The sequence below is a fragment of the Acomys russatus genome, chromosome 12 (genome assembly GCF_903995435.1).
Source record: "Acomys russatus chromosome 12, mAcoRus1.1, whole genome shotgun sequence".
NCBI lineage: Eukaryota > Metazoa > Chordata > Mammalia > Rodentia > Muridae > Acomys > Acomys russatus.
The window spans coordinates 60,041,975-60,061,436 of NC_067148.1; positions in this window are offsets into that span (position 1 = coordinate 60,041,975).

Consider the following 19,462-nt stretch of genomic DNA (forward strand, 5'->3'; position numbering starts at 1 on the left):
AAGAGCAGGCTGTTCAGTGCAGCTCCAAGGGGCGTAGGTAGAGTGGCAGTTACTTCATAGATAATAAAATAGAGAAATAGAATTGGATTCAAGGGGATTTAGACATATCTCCACCAAAAAAAAAAAAAAAAAGACATCAAATTTGAACCACACCAAATTAAAAAGATTTTGCGTGGCATAACAACATTCTCCATAGGGAAGAGATAGCTTACAGATGGGAAAAAATGCTGATCAACTATACAACTGACAAAAGGATTAATATTAAGAATAATAAAGTAATGAAATATTGAGTACTCCAGTCCAAATAATCTAACAAATACATGATTGATGAACTGGACACTTTTTAAAGATGAAATACTACTCATCAATAAACACATGGAAATATTTAATCCATAACTATCAAGAAAATGCTAATCAGCTACGCGTGAGACTCTATCCCATCAGAATGTCTGTCATCAGAAACAAATGTTGGTGAGAATATGGGAGACATTGCTGGTGGGGACAAATGTTAGTGGAGCCACTATGAAAATCAGTGCCTCAAAAAATTAAAGGTATGATTATTGTATGACTCAGGTCCTGGCTATTTCCCTGAAGGTCAGCATACCAAGAGATACCTGCACATTCATGCTTATGACTGCATAGCTTACCGTAGGCAACTTGTGCAATCAGCCTAGATATCCACCAACACATGAGTATATGACGAAAAAGGAGTTTTTACTCACATACAGAGAAGACTGAAATTATGTCATTTGTAGGAAAATGGAAAAAACTAGATGTCGTGTTGTTAAAAGAAGCAAAGCTACACAGAGCAAAAATATCACATTTCATTTTATACATAGAATTCAGGTCTTAAAGATGTGAGGTTTGGGGAGGCTGTTTCAGGGGAAGACTAGTGAGATGGGTGTACATGTAATTGAATAGGACGATGTCATAAAGAATCTCATTATTTTGCTCAACTGAAAATTGGGACAAACATCTGAATGAAGAGACGTAGTTGACAGAAATCAGAGGGTGAGTCACACTGAGAAATAAAACACTAAAATTGTATAAATTAGAAGTGGAGGCATCCAGCACGGTGGTACGCAACTACAACCTACTAATTGGGAAGCCGAGGCAGGTGAATCACAAGCTTGAGGCTAGCCCATATTACATAGTCTGACACTACTATGGCGAGGTTACATCATGGTGCCATTCATTCTACAAATGAAAATGCGGCTCTGTGGTTCTATATGTTTCTACCTTTCTTTGTTCTGTGTGTGTGTGTGTGAATCTGCATGAGCCTTGCTCAGGGCTGCGTGTGTGAATCTGCGTGAGCCTTGCTCCGGGCTGCTTGAACATATCCAATGTTTCTACCTTTCTTTGTTCTGTGTGTGTGTGTGAATCTGCGTGAGCCTTGCTCAGGGCTGTGTGTGTGAATCTGCGTGAGCCTTGCTCAGGGCTGCGTGTGTGAATCTGCGTGAGCCTTGCTCAGGGCTGCTTGAACTCTGGATCTGATAGGGTTATTCAACATGTATACAAATAAAACGCTTACTAATAAAAAGTAATTTAAAAATCTATTTTAAAAATTTAACATATACTTGTATTGGTTTCCTATATATGTATAATAATTTTTAGCACTCAGGAGAGAAGACTGTGAATTCACCTACTAATGAGATGGATGTGTTTCATTATTTTTACATAAAGAAAAATTTGGTTGAATACTTGACAGAAGCCACAGAGCCACAAAGCATTGTCAGTATTCTTCAGAGTAGATTGATATGCATATTTGTCATTTTAACATTAAGAATACCACTCTGCATAAATGTGTAATCGAAATAGCAGTGCTGTGGTTAAGGCTATTCTAGGAACGGGTGGAAGTCTGTGTTAATCCCAAGCCAAATGCGCTTAATGAGTTTTATAAATCTCAAAGTAGCAACTCAGACAGAAACCTCCTATGAACATTTAAAAAATATTTACTAGCATCTTATATTTTTATAATAAAATAATTGTCCCTGTAACAATAAAATACTTATATGTGACTAGAGAGATGGCTCAGCGACTAGGAGAGCATAATGTAATTCTAGAGGACCCAAGTTTGGTTCTGAGCACCATGTTAAGTGCTCATAACCACCTGTAACTTCAGCTCCAGAAATATGTGGTACCTCTAGCCTCCGTACCTGTCCTCATACACACATTCCCATCTACTCATATGTATACATATAATTAAAAATAAATAAAATAAATATTTAAACAAGAGAAAATTGTCTGTGTACACTTAAAACAGCTGCAGTTCACAACAGACTGTAGTCTCAACTCTGAGCTGCGTGTTTGCTGGCATTACATCTGGTTGTGTAGTACAGAGTGCACACACATGGTAAGTGCCAAGGCTGTAGTGACTTTGTGAGATGCAACACGGGTGAGCAAGCGCTGCAGGACAGCTGCTGTTCATCGAGGTTTGATTTGAATTCATTTTGGACATTTGAGGTTTTAGAAATACTTTACAGGTGACAAATGTTTCCCATTTTCAACATGCAATTGTGCAGTCCTATTTGGAGCTAAACCCCACAGTTTAAGAAGTTCAGGGCCTGAGAGATGGCTCAGTAGATAAAGGCGCTTGTCCCCAAGTCTCATGACCCAAGATCAGTTCTAAGGACTCTTCTTGGTAGGAGAGAATTTACGCCTACAAAATTTTCTCTGCCCTCTACATATGCGTACAAGCATATGTACACACACACACACACACACACACACACACACACACACACACACACACACACACACGTCAAATACATCAATGAAAACCCCAGATCTTCTGTTTTTTTTTCACAGAGCCTTTCTCAGAAGCAGTCACAGCCAACTAAGACATGTGGGTCAAGGACTCATAGTGAACGTGACAGTAAAGATAAGAATAATAACCTACTTGTGGGTGAAATTTGAAAGCAAAATGCTCGTTAGTGGTTTCCAAATGCTACAAGGAGAGGCTAATTTTAGGTCTCTTTCTGCCAACACCAAGAAAGGCCACAAGACGATATTATAAATAAGACAAATCAACCAAGTTTTCAGATTTATAATATGCAGGGATTACTCCCGGTTCTGAGTCCTGAGTTAATTTAGGGCTGCAAAAAAGATTGGTTAATAAAATGAACAATATTCTCAACAAGTGAACATGCCACCTACTCTAAAAGGGAGTTTCTTTACTCTTAATCCAGGCAAGTTTTTGGTAGAACAAGTTTGCATAGTTTACCAGAAGAATTATCAGAGCCACATACATAGTGCAGACATGAGGCTATACCATGATTTGTCTGTGTGTTCACAGTGTGCATGTGTGAGTGAGTGTGTGTGTGTGTGTGTGTGTGTACATATTCATATGTGTATGACCCTGTGTTCTTTTTTATTGATTTTTGATTGATATTTACTTTACATCCCAATTGTAGCCCCTCACTCTTTATGCCCCTCCCTGCTCCTCTCTTCCTCCTCCCCTTACCCTCAGAAAAGGGCACTTTCCTCCTCATCAACCCACCCCAGCACATCAAATCGCATCAGGACTGAAATCATCCCTATCCACTGAGGTCAGGCAAGGCAGCCCCGTTTGGCGGAAGTTATTGAAATCAGGCAACAAAGTCCATGTTATAGACAGCGCCTGCTCAACTTTCTAGAGGACTCACATGAAGATCAAACTGCCCATCAGTTGCATATGTGTCTGGGGCCTAGGTCCGGTCCACGCGTGCTTTTTAATTGGTGCTTCCATCTCTATGGCCCCATGTGTCTAGGTTAGTTGGCTCTGATGGTCTTCTTGTGGCATGCTTGTCCCCTGCGGGTCCTTCTATCCTTCCCACACACTCTTCCACAGCACCCCCTCACCCCCAAGTTCTGCTTAATGCTTGGCTGTGAGTCTTAGCGTCTGATTCGATTAGCTGCTAGTGGGGCCTCCCAGAGGAAAGTTGGGATTTTGTTCTTTGCATACCTTTCCTCCAGCTTAATATTTGTACTTTGTCTTTCAGATAGCGTATTTCCCCATTAGAATTGGGGATTTGCAAATGTTAGAGTAGGAGGCCCTTTCAACTCCAAAGGGGGATGAGCTGAGCAAGCACTGAGGAGTAAGCCAAAATTTCCCTGAAAATATGTTGAGTTTTTCCAGCACTTGAACAGATGGGTGACGGAGGCCCCCTAAGTATGGCCAGAAGAATTTTAGTTTTGGAACAGTTTCAATGTGGGTAGGAATAAATGCCCACCATAACCATAAGAATAAATCTCAGGAAGGGAACCGTGGACCTTCTGAAGTTTGGGCACTGTAACTTCCTGTGTAGTACTGCAGGATAAGACGAAGCCCCACTGCTGGCTTAGTTCTAACCCCATAGAGCCAAACACAAATTCACAGTGGAATTGTTCTCCTAAGGTTTGTCATTGCCTCTGATGCTGTCAGAACTGGGGCTTCTAATCACTTTGGCAATATTTGCAATTACAGAAGTTTATCAAAAATGTTAACATAAAGCATTTTTTCAAAAACAAATGCTATTGTGAGTTTTAATTCTGAGCCTATGCATACACACACACACACACACACACACACACACACACACACACACACACACATATATATATAATGTTAGAAGCAACAATAGTAATGAAAAAGTCTTTGAAAGAACCCCAGCACTTTAATCTTGGAGTAGACCACATAGGACTCACACTGTGTGTATGTCTCACTAATTTTAAATATAGATTATTTCAGAATTATAAAGATCCGTTGCCTTTTCAAGAACTGAAATAGTCTGTTTCTCAAGAGGGTTTTAATTCCCCAAAGCACTTGCATTGACAAGCTTATGTTGATCTTGCAACTGAGAGACCCAGAAGAACTAAAATTAGATTTCAGGGTCACTGGGGCAAAGGTTAAGAAATAAGCCTGAAGGAGAGACCAGGCATGGTAAGGCATATCTGGCCAGCTGCAGGGAGGAACCAGTCTGGCTGCATTCCTTTCAACTCACAGGAGATAGGGTTGCTAGGAAACCGGCCCAGAAAGAGAACAAAGAAAACCAGAACCCTTTGTGATTTTGGTACCCTTTCACAACCAATCATTTTAAAGCACAATATCCCCTCTCATATCTCAACCAATAGGCGCTTGCTTGCCAGGCTGGAACTCCCTTGCTTTAGGCACACTGGGAGGGAAAGGAACCTATAAATTACCCTCAGCTCAGAGCTCTTGGCTCTTATCTGGAGAAGAGCTGCCAATAAAGACCCTCTTGTGCTTGTATAGATTTCCTCTTCTGGTGGTCTTTTGGGGGTCTAGTGAAATGGGCACAACACAGCTATGTTATTTATTCCTCTAGGTATTAAATAAGAGTAAAACTCTGGCGTACAAGCAAGTATCCTGGTCTAGATAATAAATCAAATGACAACACTATCTTCGTCTGGTACTTGCTTTGTACTCAATGCCAAGGAAAATCCATGCAAAGAGTATGAACTATTTTTCACAATGGATATTGGTAAAACTGACCTTCTGAACATGTGTGGAACACTCATCCAAGAATATAAGACATCACTAGGCAGAGGTGTGACTCTTTAAAGAGAGTGACCTTAGGTACTGTTTAGTTAATATATGGAGAAAAATTTGAACTCACAGTTAGAAGAATTCCTTTAATAACTCTGAAAGAAAGAGAAGAAAGTCTGAGAGCCTTATATAGCTTGAGCTTTTAGGAAGTTGCGGGCCACACAGCATGGGGAAGCGGCTTTCTGATGTAGACATGGGAGTGGCTCATCCTCAAGGCCAGGGCAATTGACCTTGTTTTGCACAGCTGGGAGAAGTGACAAAACTCAAGGATAAACTTGAATCTGACTTTTCCTGACCTCTCAGCAAACTTCTGCCTCCAGTAACTTATTTCACATTAAGTCTTTTTGCTGTATCTGAGGATGAGAGTCACGGCCTTCTGTGAAGGTTTATTTACACAAGTTTCTTTCAGGCACAGAGGTTTAAAGTCAAGGAGACAGATCCTGACTGCAAATACCGTGGCTCAGTTTTCTAATCGCAGCTGAGACAACTGCTACTGTCAGTGTGTTAAGATGGGAAGCAACGGCTAGAATAAAGTTATCTCCACTGGGAGAGAAACTACTTATAATCTCCTTGATGAAGACCTTTCTCCTCCAGTCTTAGGTAGAACTGATTAATCTCCCTTTGCATATTGACTACAGCTTTAATGTATTTCTGTTACATTTAACTTCTCACATTAAGACATCTATTTGTTTACATTTTCATCTCACATTCAAAGGACTGAATTTTATAGTGGAATGTACTATTCCTTACTTGCTGTTGCTTCCCTAATGTCTGCCATAGAATCTATATTGAACAATCTATCCATTTATCCAATTATTAAGTAGGGTTTTTTTTTTTTTTTTTTTTCAGGGAAAGACCAAACACTGTAAAAGACATCTGCCACATGTATCTGTTAAGATTAAACTGCCACATCAGCTTCAGATATGATTCTCCTGAAACAAATATAATTTCATAGCAATAAGCTAAGGTTCTTGTTGCTGTCTTATTACCTTTGCTAGTCTGCCTTTGGGAACAGCACTAAATTAAATGAAGGAAAGACTTTTTTGGCTTATGGTTTCAGTTTTCAAAGGTTTCAGTCCATGGCTGCTTGGAACCATCACTGTTGTCTTGCATTTAGGCAGAGCATCATGCAGTGTGTGGCTGCCAACATTACGTTTCTACAAAACAGAGAGAAAAAGGGGATGGAAGGGGCAGGCACAAAATGCACCCTTCATAGGCTCATACTCAGTGAGCTAGTTCCTCAAAGTGTGCTGTTGCGCCCCTAGTTGGCTCTCCAGCCATGAATTCATTAGCAGATTAACCTACAGCCATGCTAATGACCTCAGGATCCAATCACTCCTCTATGGCACCCAAGCTGAGTGCCAGGCCTTCAACTCATGTATCTTCAGAGACGCTGAGGAACCAAAGCATGCCATGTACAAGGTGTGATGATGCCAGCCTCTAATCTCAGCACTGGAGAGGCGGAGGTGTGAGGATCACTCCAAGCTGGAGCCCACATTGGTGTCCATATTGAGCTTAGGCCAGAGTTATGCAGCAAGACCCTGCCTCAAAAATATCTCAAGGCATAATGGTTGGTCCCCTTGCTGCTCAGATTGGGGTTGGCGTGCATCCTGACACATTTACTACTTTACTCATGCACCTGTGAGTATTCACAAAAGTAGCACTGTTCAAAATACTTTCAATTTTTGATATCTTGCAAATGTCTGCTCTACTTACTTTATTCATCCTAACCTCTCCATTTCTATTAACCAACAAACACACGGGAGGCCGTTTTCAGAGCTTCTTGACACTGAGCATGAAGTAGATATCTCTTTGCGTACACATATAAGTTTACTAGGCTATTTTGCTAGGTGCATTTGTGGATTTGGGGTCTACCATACTTCTAGCTCTCCATGGTGGTACTAACTTATACCACTAACCTCAGAGCCTAACTATTCCTGCCCCTATCTTACCAATGCTTAGTGTCCTTAGGTTATGTTTTTGTTAATGTGAAATTGCCTTAGTTTGCATATTGTTGAAAGATAATGAGACTGTCAATCTTCCTATTTTCTTATTTATATTTGTCTTTCTTCCTTGGAAAATTTCCCCTTTCAGCTGAGTAGTCTTTCATTATTGTGTTTTAGACATGAATTTATTGGTGATTAATTCTTAACTTCAGTCTACTGTTGTTTATACAAGTTTTATGCCTTTCCCCATCTGTACTTTACATGTTAACTACAATGAGTCAGTGGATTGTGTATATTACCCTATGATCACATTCCTCCCTCTATGCTCATTATTTTCCGACCTTTAATAGCCCCACCTTCCTTGATGAAGTTTACACCCTGCTTTCATGTCTTTTGTTCTTTGTGACACACTGGTTTTAACCACGGTAGCATGGGTAACTCTCCAGTGGCTATGGCACTGTCACTAAGGGCAGACTTTATCTCCTCCTGCAGCCCTCCACTGTCATTAGCTCCCCGCTGGCAGCCTGGGACATCTGGGTCTGTGATTGAGTGTTTACTGGCTCAGTCTTATTGGGGTCCTAGGCAGGGAATTGTAGCTATTGTGAGGTCAAAAGTGTCATGGATATGCCATGCCCATAATATAGAACTTCATAACCTTCCTTCCTATTATACGTGTTTTATTACCATGGCTCTGTAGTATAACTCAGAATCAGGATCAGGCTTCTAGCAATTTTCTTAGTTTTCAGAATTGCTTTTTGGCTCTTTGAGGTCTTTTGTACTTCCATGTGAATTTTTTATCTGTGAATAAATGAATTGAGAGTTTGGTTAGGTTTTTATTAAATGTGTAGATTGTGTTTGGCAGGATGAATATTAATTTTTACCAATTTTGTATACAGGATGTGTTTTTTTCTATATCCTACTGTCATTTTCAATTTCTTTATTTAGAAGTTTAAAATAAGGTCCCATTTATTAATTGTTGATCTTAGAGCCTAGACTGTTAGTGTTCTGTTCAGGAAGTTGTCTCCTGTACCAATGAGTTCAAGGCTCTTCTCCACTTTTTCTTCTAACAGATTTAGTGTGTCTGGTTTCATGTTGAGATCTTTAATCCACTTGGACTTGAGCTTTGTGCAGGGTGATAAATATTGATAGATTTGCAGTTTTCTATGTGTGGACAACCAGTTAGACCAGCAACATTTGTTGAATATGCTATCTTTTTTTCCAGAGTATGGTGTTAGCTTCTTTGTCAAAAATCAAATGTCAATAAGTATGTGGATTAATTTCTGGGTCTTTGATTTGATTACATTGATCAATCAGCCCATTTCTATGCCAGTACCATGCCATTTTAATACTGTTGCTCTATAGTCCAACTTGAAAGCAGGGATGGAGATTCCTCTGGAAGATCTTTTATTGTAGAGAATTGTTTTAGCTATTCTGTTTTCATTGTTGTTGTTGTTTTGTTTTTCCATATGAAGTTGAGAATTGATCTTTCAATGTCTGTAAAGAATCGTGTAGGTATTTTGATGAAAATTGCATGAAATCTGTAGATTGCTTTTGGTAAGATGGCCATTTTTACTATATTGATCCTCCCAATCCATGAGCACAGAAGATCTTTCCATCTTCTAATATCTCTTCAGTTTCTTTCTTCAAATACTGGAAGTTTTTTTTTTCATACAAGTCTTTCACTTGCTTGCTTAGGGTTACATCAAGAAACTTTATATTATTTGTGGCTATTGTGAAGGGTATAGTTTCCCTAGTTTCTTTCTAATCCAATTGTTGTTTATAAAAAGGAGGGCTACTGATTTTTTTCCTACCAATTATTTATTTATTTATTTATTAAATTTTTTAATTAATTTATTCTTGTTACATCTCAATGGTTATCCCATCCCTTGTATCCTCCCATTCCTCCCTCCCTCCCATTTTCCCCTTACTCCCCTCCCCTATGACTGTGACTGAGGGGGATTACCTCCCCCTGTATATGCTCATAGGGTATCAAGTCTCTTCTTGGTAACCTGCTGTCCTTCCTCTGAGTGCCACCAGGTCTCCCCCTCCAGGGGACATGGTCAAATGTGAGGCACCAGAGTACGTGAGAAAGTCGTATCCCACTCTCCACTCAACTGTGGAGAATGTTCTGACCATTGGCTAGATCTGGGTAGGGGTTTAAAGTTTACCGCCTGTATTGTCCTTGGCTGGTGCCTTAGTTTGAGGGGCTACTAATTTTTAAAAAATTAATCTTATATTGGGCCACTTTGCTGAAGATGTTTATCAGATGTAGGAGTTCTCTGGTGGAATTTTGGGGGTCATTTATGTACACTATCAGATCATCTGCAAATAGCGATATGTTGATTTCCTCATTTCCTATGTGAACCCCTTTTTGTTGTCTTACTGCTCTCGCTAGAATTTCAAGTACTATATTAAAGATATATGGAAAGAGTGGGCAGCCTTGTCTAGTCTCTGATTTTAGTGGAATTACTTTGAATTTCTGTACATTTAATTTGATGTTGGTATTGGCTTGCTGAATATACAGATTTTATTAAGTTTAGTTATGTGTCTTGAATCCCTGATCTCCGAAAGACTTTAAACATGAATGGGTGTTGGATTTTGTCAAATGATTTTGTGGCATCTAAGGAGATGATCATGTGGGGTTTTTTTTTTAATCTGTTCAGTTTGTTTATATGGTGGATTACATTGATGGATTTCTGTATATTGAACCATCCCTCCATGTCTAGGATGAAGCCTACTTGGTCATGGTGAATGATATCTTTGATGTGTTCTTTGATTTAGTTTGTGAGTATTTTATCTCAATAAAATTTTTGCATCAATTTTTCATAACAGAAATTGGTCTGAACCTCTCTTTCTTTTTTGAGTTTTGTATGGTTTAGGTATCAAGGTGACTGTGGCCTCATGGAAAGAACATTATCAAACTCATTCTGTTTCTGTTCTGTGGAGTAGTTTGAAGAGCATTGGTATTAGCTCTTCTTTGAGTGTCCGATGGAATTCTGTGCTAAAACCATTTGGCTCTGGCCTTTTTTTTTTTTTTTTTTTGATGGAAGACTTATGATCATTGCTTCTGTTTTTCTCAGGAAATATAGGATTATTTAATTTGTTTACCTGATCTTGCTTCAACTTTGGTAAGTGGAATCAGTCCAGAAAATTGTCCATTTAGGTTTTCAATTTTTGTGGCATATAGGCTTTTGAAGTAAGACCTAATGATTCTTTGGATTTCCTCAGTGTCTATTGTTATATCTTCTTTTTCATTTTTGATTTTTGTTGATTTGGATTGTGTCTTTCTGCCTTTTAGTTAGTTTGGCTCAGAGTTTATCTATCTTGTTGATTTTCTCAAAGAGCCAGCTCTTGGTTTTGTTGATTCTTTGAATTGTTATCATTGTTTCTAATTTATTAATTTCAGCTCTGAATTTGATTATTTTCATCCATCTACTCCTCTTGGGTGTGTCTGTTTCTTTTTTCAAAGGGCTTCCAGATGCACTGTTAAGTTGCTTGTATGAGATGTTTCCAATCTCTTTATGAAGTCACTTAGTGCTATGAGCTTTCCTCTTAGTACTGCTTTCATTGTGTCCCATAAATTTGGGTATGTTGTATCTTCATTGTAATTGAATTTCAGGAAGTCCCTATTTTCTTTTCTTCTTTCTTCTCTCACACAATTATAATTGAGTAGAGAGATGTTCAGTTTCCAAGTGTGTGTAGGTTTTTTGTTATTTCTGTTGTTATTGGTAGCCAGCTTTAATCCATGATCCATGGTGGTCAGATAGGATACAAGGTATTATTTCAATTTTCTTGTATCTGTTGAGGCTTGCTTTGTGACCTTCTATAGGTTCAGTTTTGGCGAAGGTTCTGAGAAGAAGGTATAGTCTTTTATGTTTGGGTGAAAAGTTCTCTAGCTATCTCTTAGATTCATTTGACTCATGATATCAGTTAGTGTCATTGTTTCTCAGTTCAGCTTCTGTTTCATTGACCTACCCTTTGATGAGAGGGGTGTGTTGAAGTCTCCCACTATTAATGTGTGGGGACAATGTGTGGTTTATGTTTTATTAATGTTTCTTTTATAAATGTGGGTGCCCTTGTGTTTAGGGAATAGATGTTCAGAATTGTGATATCATCCTTGTTGAATTTTCCTTTGAGTATGAAGTGCTATTCATCTCTTTTGATTAATTCTGGTTGAAAGCCTATTTTATTAGATATTAGGATGGCTACTCTAGCTTGCTTCTTGTGTCTATTCTCTTGGAAGACCTTCTTCTAGTCTTTTACTTTCAGGTAATATCTATCTTTGTGGCTGAGGTATATTTCTTGTATGCAGCAGAATGTTGGGTCCTGTTTATGCATCTATTCTGTAAGTCTGTGTCTCTTTATTGGAGACTTGAGATCATTGATGTTGAGAGAGATTAATGACTGGTGACTATTCGGTCCTTTTATTTTGATGTTGGTTGTGGTAGTGTATTTGCATGCTTATCTAATTTTTTTTTCCCTAAAGTGAAGTTATCTATGTCTTGTGTTTTCCTGGTACACTTAGACTCCTTTGGTTGGAGTTTTCCTTCTAGTGTCTTTTGTGGGGCTGGATTTGTGGATAGGTACTGTTTAAATTTGTTTTTTATTTTCCTAGAATATCTTGCTTTCTCCATGTATGGTTATTGAATGTTTTCCTGGGTATAGAAGTCTGGACTGGCATCTGTGGTCTTTCAGGGCTTATAAGACCTCTGTCTAGGTCCTTCTGGATTTTATGGTTTCTACTGAAAAGTCAGGTGTGATTCTGTTAGGTTTGCCATTGTATGTTACTTGGCCTTTTTCCCTTTTAATATTTTTTCTTTATTCTGTACATTTAGTGTTTTGATTGTTATGTGGTGGGAGGGTTTTCTTTTATCTATTCTATTTGGTGTTCTATAGGCCTTTTGTAAGTTTATAGGCTTCTTTTTCTTTAAATTGTGGAATTTTTCTTCTATGATTTTGTTGAAAATATTTTCTTGGCCTTGGAGCTGGGTATCTTAATTTTTGTCTTTTTTATGGTGTCTTTGATTTCTTGGATGTTTTGTGTCAGGATTTTTTTTTTTTTTTTTGGATTTAACATTTTCTTAGATGGTTGCTTCAAATTCTTCCATTGTATCGTCTACACCTGATTTTTTCTTCCATATCTTGTAGTCTGTTGGTGATGCTTACCTCTGCAGTTCCTGTTTTCTTCCCTAAGTTCTCTCTTTCGAGGCTTTCCCCGGTTTGTGCTTCTTTTATTATCATTTCTATTTTCATCTTCAGATCGTGAGCCATTTTATCGATTTCCTTCAACTGATTGTTTGCATTTTCCTGAATTTCTTCATATCTTCTATAAAGGTCTCAATCTGTTTGACTGTATCTTCCTGTATTTTTTTTTATGGATTTTATTGTTTTCCTCCATTATCATCCTCAGTAGGAAGATCTGAGGTAATTTTTTCGCATTTCAAATGTGTTAGAATTTCCAGGGTGATTGCTTTGGGATAACTGGGTTCTGGAGATGCATATTATTTTGGATTTACTTGTTTGTGTTTTTATGTTGGCCTTTAGCCATCTTGCTGTCTCTGGCATTGGATAGTAGTTTCTGGTGTTCCTCCCTGGCCATTGATATCAGCTCATAGGTGAGTGGCTATAAGTTGAGATGTTTCACCTTTGGGGATCAGGCAGGTGACCTGAGATCAGACCTGGGAACTTTCCGTGGATCAGATGGGTGACTGGAGGTCAGATCTACTTGTATTCTACACTGTGGTGTCTCCTCTTGGCAGGGAGACTCAGACACTAATGTTTTGTAGCCCATAGTTCCTTCTGAGACACAGAGTGCAATGCTGTGCATCCTGCTAGGCTTGTGGCTAGATCTTGGAGTCTGAGCCAGTGCTTGTGTGGACTGGGTAATTTTCCTTGGGTTGATGGGTGAGCTGAGGTCAGATGCACTTGTGTTCCAGACTGTGGGGACTCACCTGGGCTAGAGAACCCAGACGGTGGTGTTTTTGTAGTCTACAGTTTTGTCTGAGACACAGAACTCAGATGCTGCTTGCCCCACCAGGCCTGTAGCTAGATCTTGGATCCACAGCCCATATCTACATGGACCCAGGAACTTTCTGGGAATTGGCCGGGTGACTTGAGGTCAGATCCACTTGTATTCTAGACCATGGGGTGTCCTCTGGGCTAGAAAACTCAGACACTCATGGCCTGTAGTCTTAAGTTCAGTCTGATACCCAGAGCACAGGTGTGGTGGGCAAGCAGGTGAGTGGCTAGACCTTGCAGGTTGCACACATTCCTGCAGGGCCCCAGAGACTTTTCTGTGGATTAGCTTGGTGGCCTGAGGCTGGACCCACGCATGTTCCACACAGTGTGGACACCTCTCACTTGGGGATCACCAGCACTGGTGTTTTGTAGTTCTCAGTTTGGTCCTAAGGTTGCTGTGTAGTCACGGCTGTCCTGCTGATCAAGCAAGGTGTGTGTTCTGTGCTGCCATCTTAGATTCTCCCATAGACCAAAAGAAACAGATTTATTGGGCCCAGGAGTCCTGCTTAAACTAAGGCACCAGCCAAGGACAATACAGGCGGTAAACTTTAAACCCCTTCCTAGATCTAGCCAATGGTCAGAACATTCTCCACAGTTGAGTGTAGTGTGGGATATGACTTTTTCATGTACTCTGGTGCCTCACATTTGACCATGTCCCTGGAGGGGGAGACCTGGTGGCACTCAGAGGAAGGACAGCAGGTTGCCAAGAAGAGACTTGATACCCTATGAGCATATACAGGGGGAGGTAATCCCCCTCAGGAACTGTCATAGGGGAGGGGAATAATGGGAAAATGGGAGGGAGGGAAGAATGGGAGGATACAAGGGATGGGATAACCATTGAGATGTAACAAGAATAAATTAAAAAACAAACAAACAAACAAACAAACAAAAAAGAAACAGATTTATTTAAAGTAGGAATGAACCTAGATTGTCTTTTCTTTAAGACTTGGGCTTTCAAGCCCAAGATGGAGGCAGACTGGTTTATCACAGGCACACATCTCCTTTTACTTTTTAATTACTTGTATTGTTTTCTTAAAATCTAAGAGTTCTCTATTATCTTATAGGGAAAGCAGGATCCTGTTACTTCAGCTAAGCATATTATGGAACTGAAAGCCCAAGAATTGAGTTCTAAAATGTTCTTCTGCTTAAATAGCTCCATACATTTTTTTTTTTTTGTCCCAGTACTTACTTAGAAGTGTGGCACATGTAAGTTCTTTGAAGAAAGTCAGGAGTTTCCTACTGTCTGATCCTGTGGAGCTCCCTGGGATGTGCTAACAGGGTATCTTAGATTTTACTCCAGCAGCTTCTGGCAAGGAAGTAACTACCAGGAAAGATGTAACAGGGGAGTGGTTCACCTCAGCAATCTACACAATGTAGATACAGTACTTTCCTCTTTCTTTTGTCTTCCTCTAACAAAGGTACAAAGTTCCTATCCCTTAAAGCATCAGAATTCTCCCACCTGGGAATGTGATTTCCCTCCAGTGGTGGGGTTTCTGGTGTGGTGTGGTACACTGTCTTGGTAAAGGTAGGGTCAAAAGGCTAACACTAAGGCACAACCCTTACTGAAAATATTTTGTAATTTTTTTTTGAAAACTATAAGAAAATTTGTGCTTGTAGTTTAGGGAAAGGAAGATAAACTGATTGCTACTTCCTCGATGCTGTCTTTGTGGCTCAGAAAGCCATTTTCCAGTCATTCAAAAGTAACTGTTAGCTGAGATTGTAAACATGGTAGTGGGTAGCCAGCCATCATCCATCCACAATGAAGGATGCAGTGACCATCCTGTCCACAAGGAGTCTGTAAACATTGCTTCTGTTGGCATGGTTTCTAAAGTCCATCCTCCAGCATCCAACTTCTGCTTCCCAGTCATGCTGAAATAGAAAGGAGCCAGTAAGGAGACTTGTCAGAGTGATGCTAATTGCAAAGGTATAGTAAATAATCTAGAAAATATCAGCATCTTAAATCTCCTACCCTGCTTCTTCCCTAAGTGTAGCCCTGGGCCTCTGCTTTTCTTTTTCCAAATAATGTCTCATTTTGTGCTCCTGTGGACTTATGTTTGCTTGTCTCAGTGCTCTTCAGCTTCGCTGCATTTTGGCCCATGGATGGCCAAATAGGTAGCTGAGTCCCAGGCCAATTAAATGAAAATTCTGTGATAGAACCTGACAGCTAAAATTTTAAAGTTCTCAGGGGATTCTACAATCTGGTCAAGTTTAATAACCCCTGTACCTCATTCTTCCAACTGTAGCCAGGTACATATGACAAAATTCATGTAGGTAAGTGGGGTGTGCTTGTGGGCTAGTCTCCATCCCGTCTCTGTGAACTCCTCGGAAACAGGGTCTGACTGTGTGGAGAGAGAAAGAAAGCACTATGCAAATATAGAACCTTCATCATTAGACTTCCAGCAGACTTTTGACGTGCATGGGTTTTAAAAAGAGTAAAAGTTTCTCCATGTGTCACTTACTGCCAAGATACACATTAATTATTGGAGCTGAATCTGCAAGCTAACACTATGAAGGTTTAAAAAAAAAATCACACCTTATTTTCACAAAGTTGTTTTGGGTTAGGAATCTTAATGATATGATTCGGGACTCTAAAAATCAACTTCTGTAACTAGTTTATGGAAGACCAATTAGTCTAAACCAAGTAATTATAATTTGACTTTGTTTAATTATCAGTGTTATGTGTCTGATTCTCATCTTTGAAATGACTAGAAAAATGCACATTGGTGCATTAGTGTTTATCAAACTATAAAGAAAAATATAGTTTGACTAAATGATAGAGTTAGGAGTATTGAAGAGCAGTGTAAGCATAAATTTGACAAGAACTCATATACTTTTTAATGAATTCCTCATGTATGACATGTGTATGAGTTGTAAACATGTGCCTTGGAAGTCAAAGTTGTCTCCAATGTCAGTTCCCGCCTCACCTTGTTGAAGTAGGGTTCTCTCTTGTTTCTTCCTTGCTGTATACTCCAGGCTAGCTGGCTGCAGACCTTCAGAGGAGTTCCACTGTGATCCCCCACCTCCCATTTTGATATAGGCATGGTAGAATTAGACATGCACCACAGCGTATGGTTTTTTATGTGGGTTTCGGGCTTACATAGTACATGCTTTATCTTGATATAAATTTGGAGTTTGGAAGACAACCGAGTTTATGTACTTGCTCTGTGACCTTGGATAATGTAGAGTTTTTCATGTTGATTTTCTTTGGAATGCCAACCAGAGTTAACAGCATGTACCTATAGTGATTACTTTGAAGGCGAAATGAGACAATAAGTGAAAATATTGCTGGGCTGAAAAAAAAAAAGCAAAAAACAGTGTGGGTCATGCAGAGGATGAGCCACACTATCGGGGTGACCTAATTTTTCTGTAATTTTGGTAAATGTGACTGGCTGGAGGACACATGAGGGAGGGGGTTGTGTTTTTATTTTTATTTTCCATACTGTGGAGCACAGAGCTCAGACACAGAAGCCATTCTGTAGACGCCATCTAGACAGTCTCGGCTAGCACAGCTCTTTGTGAACACAAGGTAATGAGAGTTCCTTGTGTGTATGACCCCAACTACACTCTAGGCATTGACACAAGACTCTCACCTCTTTAGTTAACAGGCTCAGACAAAATTTATTCATATGGAAAGCTACCTTTTTTCATCTTAGGCTCCAAACATTCTTAATTTAGAGCTAAATAGCCATTTGAGAAAAACAACTGTTTCTTATTAATGGAGGGCCCAGCAGTTAATGTGTCTCATCACCCTAAAGCATAAATTGCTCCTTTATAATAAATTGATGCGTGGGCACTGCATTACCAATCTCTTTTTGGTTATGTGAGAAAAGTGAACAGCCAGCGGTGGACAGAGCAGCTGATTTGTTCAAGGATCTCACATTTTTCTAGCTTCTCAGTGAATATTCAGGAACCAAAATAATGTGAGGTCATGGTCACCTTGGGCATTTACCTCAGGTTTGATACTCAAAAGCAGAAATGGAGGCAGGTAGGAGATGAAGCTGGTTCGGGCATGTCTGGCTGTGTGTGAGGATGGAAGGGGGGATAGGTTCCTAGGCCAGTTTATTAGGTGGAGAATAACCAGCAGTCTGTCTATCAAATTACAGAATTTCGTGAAAAGATTAATCATCCCACAGGAAAAGAGGTGAGGGAATGAGGGCTTAGAGGAGAAAGGGTTTTAGGTCGTTTGAGGGAAAGCGAGCCTACTCCCTTCTGGTCTGGGCCTGTTATTTACTAAACTGTGCCTTCAATAGATAGTTTGATGCTCCAACCGCTAATACAGAAGTGTGTAGAGATGGGCATTTAAGGAAATAATGACCACTAAGCCATGTACAGATGGTAGAAGCCTAACTGATAACTGACTAGAGTCAATATAAGAAGTGACATCAGGAGCTTCTCTCTCTGTCTTTCTCCCTCTCTCTCTCTTCCTCTCTATCTCTCTCTGTGTCTCTGTCTCTCTCTCTGTTTGTCTCTGTCCCTGTATCTCTTTCTCTGTGTGTCTGTATCTGTCTGTCTGTCTGTCTGTCTGTCTGTCTGTCTCTCTCTCTCTCTCTTCCTGTCTCTCTGTCTCTGTCTCTGTCTCTCTCTCTCTCTCTCTCTGTGTGTCTCTGTCTCTCTCTCTCTGTTTGTCTCTGTCTCTGTCCCTGTATCTCTTTCTCTGTGTGTCTGTGTCTGTCTGTCTGTCTGTCTGTCTGTCTCTCTCTCTCTCTTCCTGTCTCTCTGTCTCTGTCTCTCTGTCTCTGTCTCTCTCTCTCTCTGTGTGTCTCTGTCTCTCTCTCTCTCTGTTTGTCTCTGTCTCTGTCCCTGTATCTCTTTCTCTGTGTGTCTGTGTCTGTCTGTCTGTCTGTCTGTCTCTCTCTCTCTCTCTCTCTCTCTCTCTCTCTCTCTCTCTCTCTCTCTCTCTCTCTCTCTCTCACACACACACACACACATGACTCATCATGGAGACTCTGTCCAAAAGCTGAGGGGTCGGCATCACCAAAAACTAGCACATATTATACCATGATCCCAGGCAGTTTCAAGAACTAACAGAAAAAAATAATTTTGTATTATTTCTGCCTTGCCACCCAGTCTGCAGTAGCTTTTTGTAGGGCAGTCCTAAAAACCATATGGTTTTGTTACTTAAGCTTAGAGGGGAAAAATGTTTACTGTTTGGTTTTTGTTTTCAAGACAGGATTTTTCTGTGTAGCCTTGGCTGTCCTGGACTTGCTTTGTAGACCAGGCTGACCTCAAACTCACAGGGATCCACCTGCCTCTGCCTCCCAAGTGGTGGGATTAAAGGCGTGTGCCACCAGGCAAGAAAAATGTTTACTTTTTAGAGCTGATGCTAGTCAGCTTTCTCTCACTGTGATAAAATACCTGAGGGTAATCTACCTAAAAAAGATTTACTTTAGCTTACAGTTTCAGTTTCAGGGATCTAGTTGGCCCAATACTGGTTGGCCCTATTGATTTGGACCTTTAGTGGTAAGGCCCATCACAGCGGAACACAGAGGCCAGGAAATTTTTGCACCTCATGGCCCTGCAGAATGTAGAGGTCTAGTCCAAAACTACACTGCAAGGAAATGAACCAGTGACTTAATTTCCTTCTACTAGGCCCTGCTCCCTGAAGACTCCTTCATCTTCTAATAGCTGCACAGGCTGGTGACATTTAAAACATGGGGGCACCTCTAAGTCACGGTACAGCCATACTGGCATAGGTCCTTAAACAATGGTAACAGGGAAGAGAGCTTTAAAAAGTGGCTGTGAAAAACTATTCTTTCTAGTGAGAACAGCTTCAGGACCAAGGAAGACTCAAGTGGCTGCACTGAGCAGAAGGCACATGGTGGTGGTGGGAGGTCGGTGAGTGACAGGTAGGTTGGGAAACAGCAAGAGTCAGTATAGCTCCCTGTCTCAGCGTTGTAGTACAGTTGAGCTCAGCAGGACACCTCTACAGGTGCATCTCAGATATAACTGAGGTCATCAAGGGGACCAATGGCAG